Below are 6,000 nucleotides of genomic sequence, written 5' to 3'. Positions count from 1 at the left end.
CTAATGGTTCATTCACTATTTGAAATACAATTAGATAAGCAAATCAATGGAAACAATACACATACTCAACTCAATATCATTCATTTATTGTGCTAACATTTAAGCAGGAGGTATCTGAAGTACCTGAAGCTCTTAAATGGCAACATGGTAAATATTAAGGTCAAGTGAATTGAAATAAGACACATTTTTGTCACATTTTACATAAATATTCGGAGCGATTTTACAATACAGGGAATTTCTCCATTTTGTTTGAAATTCGGCATACTCACTAATTTTGGCCCCCTAATCACGAATCTGCAGTCAAAATTTGGCGCTCACACGTGGAAATAGCAAAATAATCGAAATTAAGTTCTTATTTCCACACCCTCGATTTCCGAATTTCCCGCCGGTTCCGGGCTCCGCCCCTGGGGTAATCGACCTACCGCCCCCAACCGCTATCGCGGCCCCGCCTATATCTATAGACTCCCTGTTAAGGGCATGTTAGAAAGTGGCCGGATTCACCTGCCCCAAATAAGCGCCAAATTTTTACGTGAGCGCCAAATTTTAAGTGCAGATTCGTGATTAGGAGACCCAAATTAGTAAGTAACCGAAAATTCAAACAAATTGGAGAAATTCCCTGTATTGTTAAATTATACCAAATATTCTTTATTGTATATACTTACTTTGTAACATCGACAAGAAAAGTATTTTACAAGGCCTCCTACCAAAGCAGATTCTTCCCTATGACGTCATAACTGCTTCACGCGCTTCGTAGACTTCACTTGTTTGCGCAAAGACCTCTGGGATACGTGGGACGCCATCTAAGTTATTATCAAGAAAGCAAAAATTCTGACATTATGGCGGAAGTTTTAGTGATATTCAAGGGCATTAGAGATGCTTTGATGTAAAGAGCTGTTAAAATCAATATTGTGCAACGTATAGTGAATATTTGCAGTGGACTATTTGAGGATTAGTATCGGGGTAAGACACGTAGTTAGAAGATACAGACTAATTGTTTGTATAACGGTAGAGAGATCCCGCTCAAGTACCTGTAGCCAAAGTGGGCCTATTACGCATACAAATGTGCATTCATTCTCTTTTCTGGTTCAGATTGTACCTTGGCTGAAAGCTTCTTTGAATATTCTTGTATTTTTCTGTAATTTTGTATTACTACTAAATAATCGGATACCATGAGTGATGCTAGAAAATCTGTTGACAGATGTTCAGCAGGGGGTAAATGTATACAGAATGTGATGTTTGTGTAACTAGGCATAATCGCGGCGTTATTACACTTCGTACTTTGTTCAGCTTGGAAATTAAAGCAAGAAAACAAGTTATTTTGTCAGTATCTGTTTTGTTTACCCGACTTCACGCCAAATTAGCACAACAAATAATCTTAGACTACCGAAGAAGTGTAATAAATACTAAATATATTTGCATTTAGGAGGTGATTGTTTTTCGTAACTATTATTTGTTAAATACAGTACTTTAAAATTTAGATGAAAAGTAAATGTGCCTGAGCTGCACAAACTTGGCTGAAGATTAGGAACCGTGGTAGAAATTTTAGGAAAGCTTTTTTATTTATTGTTAAACTGGAATATAAATACATTTTTCACATAAAAATATTAAGAGGTTGACTGTTGTTGGCGCGAATTTGCTAAAGACTAGCAAACTATCAGTTAGATAGTTAGTTATCCTAATCCAATTAAGCTTCAGCAACCTAATTTTTGTTGCCAGACAGTATTATAGTGTTAAAGGTTTTTCTTATTCACTTGCATTTTGACTTGCAAGTAACATGATTTGCAAACAAAAAGAGTGTGTTGTAATTTGTAAATATGTAATAACTAGGGTGACCATAATATTTTGACCCAAAAACTGGACATCCCAAGGAGATAGTTTACTTCTCCCCTACCCTTTCTGAAAAATCTCTTAGGCCTCATTATAATATTATTACTATTATTAACGGATTGTTATGATCTATTCAAGGACGAATTGCATAAATGATACAGCATAAACAACAAATAAAATATGATCTCCCGTTGTCAAATTGTTAGGCCCAAGTTCCTTTTGTTTTATTGTGATTACATCATGGTATGAATGCAATTTTTACATAGTTCTATTTCGATTTACGTCTGTTAACACATACTGGGGAGTTTTAGCGATTGCTTAAAACTTTGTTCGATAAATGCTTTGGTGGTTAGGTTAGGCAGCTCAGGTTTGGTTCTCTTAGCATTAAAATAAAGTCCCTAAATGCATTCTACCAAGGTTCCGATTTACTTCTACATTCATTCCCACTAATCTGCGATATTTACTGTCGCTTGTCAATGGATAATACCTTGTCCATGGGATGCACGCATGCCCACGTAAGGTAATTTTTAAGTTTTATTTTTCAACTTTTTTTTCGAATCCAAACTGTGCTCATTACTTCAAGGAAGGTTCAAATTTCGTGTGACAATGATTTCCAAAATTCTATGATAATTAGCCTTTCTGCTAGGAGAATTTGAAAAAAAATCATAAAACAATGGGAACCGTTACCGAATGTTTTATTTTCATTGGAAGAAAAGTTACTGAAATGATTATTATAATTTCATCAAAACGCTCAACAAACATTTCCATAGTAGGTTCATATATGCAGTTTCAGAAACAAAAATGTAGGCTATATTTATATTTTTTTTTATTTGCTTTAATCAAATTGTTCAAATATTTTACAGTACTGTTTACAAGAAAAAACCTTTGTATGAAAAACATATATCTATATGTATGGTGCCAAAAACCATGGGTAATAGTCCCGATTGTTTTATGATTTTTTCAAATTCTCTTAGGAGGAAGACTAATTATTGAAGAATTTTGGCAATCCTCGTCACACAAAATTTGAACCTTCGTTAAAGTGATGAGCACTGTTTTGATTTCGAAAAAGTTATTTATTTTGAAAAGAACCAACTTAAAAATTACCTTACGAAAGCATGCGAGCTTCCCATGGACCATGTATTTTCCATTGACAAGCGACTGTAAGTATCGTAGACTAGTGGGAATTAATGTAGAAGTAAATAAGAACTTTAGTAGAATGCATTTATGGACTTTAGTTTGATATTAAGAGAACCAAACCTGGCCTGCCTAACCTAATTACGAAAACATATATTGAACAAAATCTTAAGTAATCACTAAAACTCCGCAGTATGTGTTAACAGAAGTAAATCGAACCATGTTAAAATTGCATTCATAGAATGATGAAATCACAATAAAACAAATGGAACTTGTGGCAAAAATCGTGATTTTTATCCACCCTGGTCAGAACTCTGTGCTATCATAAAGAAAAATGTACATAAATCCATTATGAACTCACCATCACTTTCATTTTGTAGCTGTCAGGGCATTTTTCCTTTTTTTTTTTTTACTTCTGGAAACTATCACGAAGCAGATTGTAATGCAGTTCATTAATAAACTCGAGTTTTGACTCCAATTAGAAATTAACCAATACACCTACATTAGAGCGGGCAACATCAAAATTTAGCTTATTCAATTCTGCATCAATCTATGCTAACCATTTTTTTTAGTATGCCTTCTATTTTGTTATCGTCGTGAGAACAAAAAAGGGCACATTTTTTTAGTTTTGCAAATGATCGCTCTCTTTGAAAGTCTGTAAATCAAAAACTGCTTGACCGATCGTTATGAAATTTTAGTAGGGTGCAGACGGAAAGATTTTAAACACAATCATTAATTTTGAGGTTTTCAAAATTTCCCAAAAGAACGTTTTTAGCAATCTTGGGAAACAACGTTTTCTTAGTATTGGGTAGTCCTACAAATTCAGTATTGTTCTTGTTTTGAAGCTCTTTGCATCTGTTTTTAAAATGCATTATCATTGTCAATTCACATTGCGAAACCAATTTTATACAGATTTTTATTCAGCGGATTAAAGCTGTACGGGAACATGGCAACACTGCAAGCATTGACTCTCAGCGTCTGCCGGCAGTTTCCACGATTCAACGGACATCGCTGTGTGTCGTGTTGCCACATTCTGTGAACAGCTTTACTCCACTGAATAAACATCTGTATAAAATCAGTTTCGTAATGTGAATTGACCATGATAATGCATTTTCAAAACAGATGCAAAGAGCTGCAAAACAAGAACAATATTGAATTTGTAGTAACACTGTTGAGCCTTGTTTCCATGTTAATAAAACATTAAATGCTGACAAAGGCAAAATTTATTGTATATAAAAATATACATTAAAAACATAACATTTCCACCCTCTAACAGGGTCTTCTTCAGACGAAGATCCACAGTAAATTGATGACAGATCCAACAATCATCTTATATATACATTCCCAGAACAGGGTTCCTGCACAAAACAACATGAAGGCACCAATCCTTATCAGAGAACATTTCCTGTCATGAATTCCTGTGTGTGGAACCTTCTGACAGATAATTGACACTACCTGCCAGGTGATTGGCAGGTACCTAGTGAGAGTCTGTGCCTTATCAATTCCTCAAGGTCTAGATGTGGACAGATTCCTTATCTCCTCGACTCCTTCTCTCCTCTTTTCTTTCTTCCTTTTTCTTTCCTCATTCTTCTTTCCTCCTTCTTTTCTCTGATCCTTTCCATTTTTGTTGATTTTCAGTCCCCATTCCTGTTCATTATTTCTTCATCTCCTTTTTTCTCTATTTCCTTGGCCTCTTTCCACTTCCTCACTAGTCCTCTCTTCTCCCTCCCTATCTTCTTAGCCTTCTCCCATTCTATGTCGTGCCTCGTTTCATTTGTGTGCTTGAGTATAGCATTTTTCTCCCTCTTTAGTCTTACCTCATCCTTATGTTGCAATGTCATGGTGAGCTATATTCACTTGGTCAATGCCTTGGATCTCGGTAAGGTAACAGATGTATTTTATTTCACAGTAACACATTTATGCAAGCTAAAAACAACTGAAAACATTGATATAATCAACATAAACTTCATAAACCATGCAACATATTTCACTTTCTCGAGGGGTTACAGAGGGTCAAGGATTGTGAATGACACTTTTCTAATAATCTACTGTTGTCCCACTCACTCCCATATAAAATGTCTAGAATGTATTCCTTATACTAAATTGGCCAATAATCATCTTCAAAACATAAAGTGACAAACTCACCAATTATAATCTCTGAGCTCAGATCACCTTCATACATATTGTTTTAGGATGAGTAACCTCACAGCAAGAGGGTAAGTAACTTTGCCAAAGTGACCAATGTCCAGCTTATTTTTCTGGCAGAACCTGTCTGTGCTTCACAAAAAAGAAACTGCAACAGGTAAGATGTTTGCAAATGCAACAACTCTTATGTTTGAAGATAAGAATGCTTGTAATATACAGTACCAAAAGCATGATTAAAAAAAGTCTGATGCCCAACAAGTACTTCTTGTGCATCACAAATTGAAATTTTTGCTAAATTATGCACACTAGTTTGAGCTCTGGGACTACTATATGATTATTCTGTTGCCACCAGCCATTCGTTTACTGTCATCTTGGTTACGGACTGCTGCTACCATCAAGGTCACATGTGTAAGGTGCTAAGGGGGTTTTGTATGAATGTTAGGCAGGTCAGATTTAGGGTTCTTAGCATTCAAATAATGTCTCTAAAAGCTCTTGAGATCAGGGCCAGGTTTTTTTTGTGTTAATTTTTCAAAAATTTCGTGAAAAATATATAAAAAATTGTTTTTATAGTTTAAAATATGGCAGTAATTTCGTGGTAATTTTTAATGCCATGCACTTATACATAATGTTACTAAATCAATGAATGGTTTTATACAAGCCATAATATTTGCAACATTTATGGGAAAATAAGCTTAAAAATAATAAATTTCGCCTTCTGAAAATCAACCTTACTCAGTTATATTTATATTTTAGAAAGAGTGGAGTGTACAAAACAATCTGTGTCTCATTTATTTTCATTCATGAAACATCAACATACAACAAGTGACAACATTTTGCTCCTTCATATTTCTTCTCATATCTGACACTACAAGATTGTACTGTGAATAAAATTCT

General features: G+C 34.7%; 1 protein-coding gene across 2 annotated transcripts in view; it reads left to right on the top strand.

Annotated features, from left to right (window-relative positions):
* Positions 1-776: 776 nt before the first annotated feature.
* LOC145985109 (uncharacterized) overlaps positions 777-6,000 on the top strand; it is a 59,293-nt gene continuing 54,069 nt past the window's right edge. For both annotated transcript variants that reach the window (XM_083118719.1, XM_083118718.1), the window contains exon 1: positions 777-960. The gene's annotated coding sequence lies outside the window, so the exon portion shown is untranslated. The remainder of the gene's footprint in view (positions 961-6,000) is intronic.

This window comes from Lepisma saccharinum, chromosome 3, assembly GCF_977018435.1.
Source record: "Lepisma saccharinum chromosome 3, izLepSacc3.1, whole genome shotgun sequence".
NCBI lineage: Eukaryota > Metazoa > Arthropoda > Insecta > Zygentoma > Lepismatidae > Lepisma > Lepisma saccharinum.
This window is presented reverse-complemented; position numbering and strand designations above follow the sequence as displayed.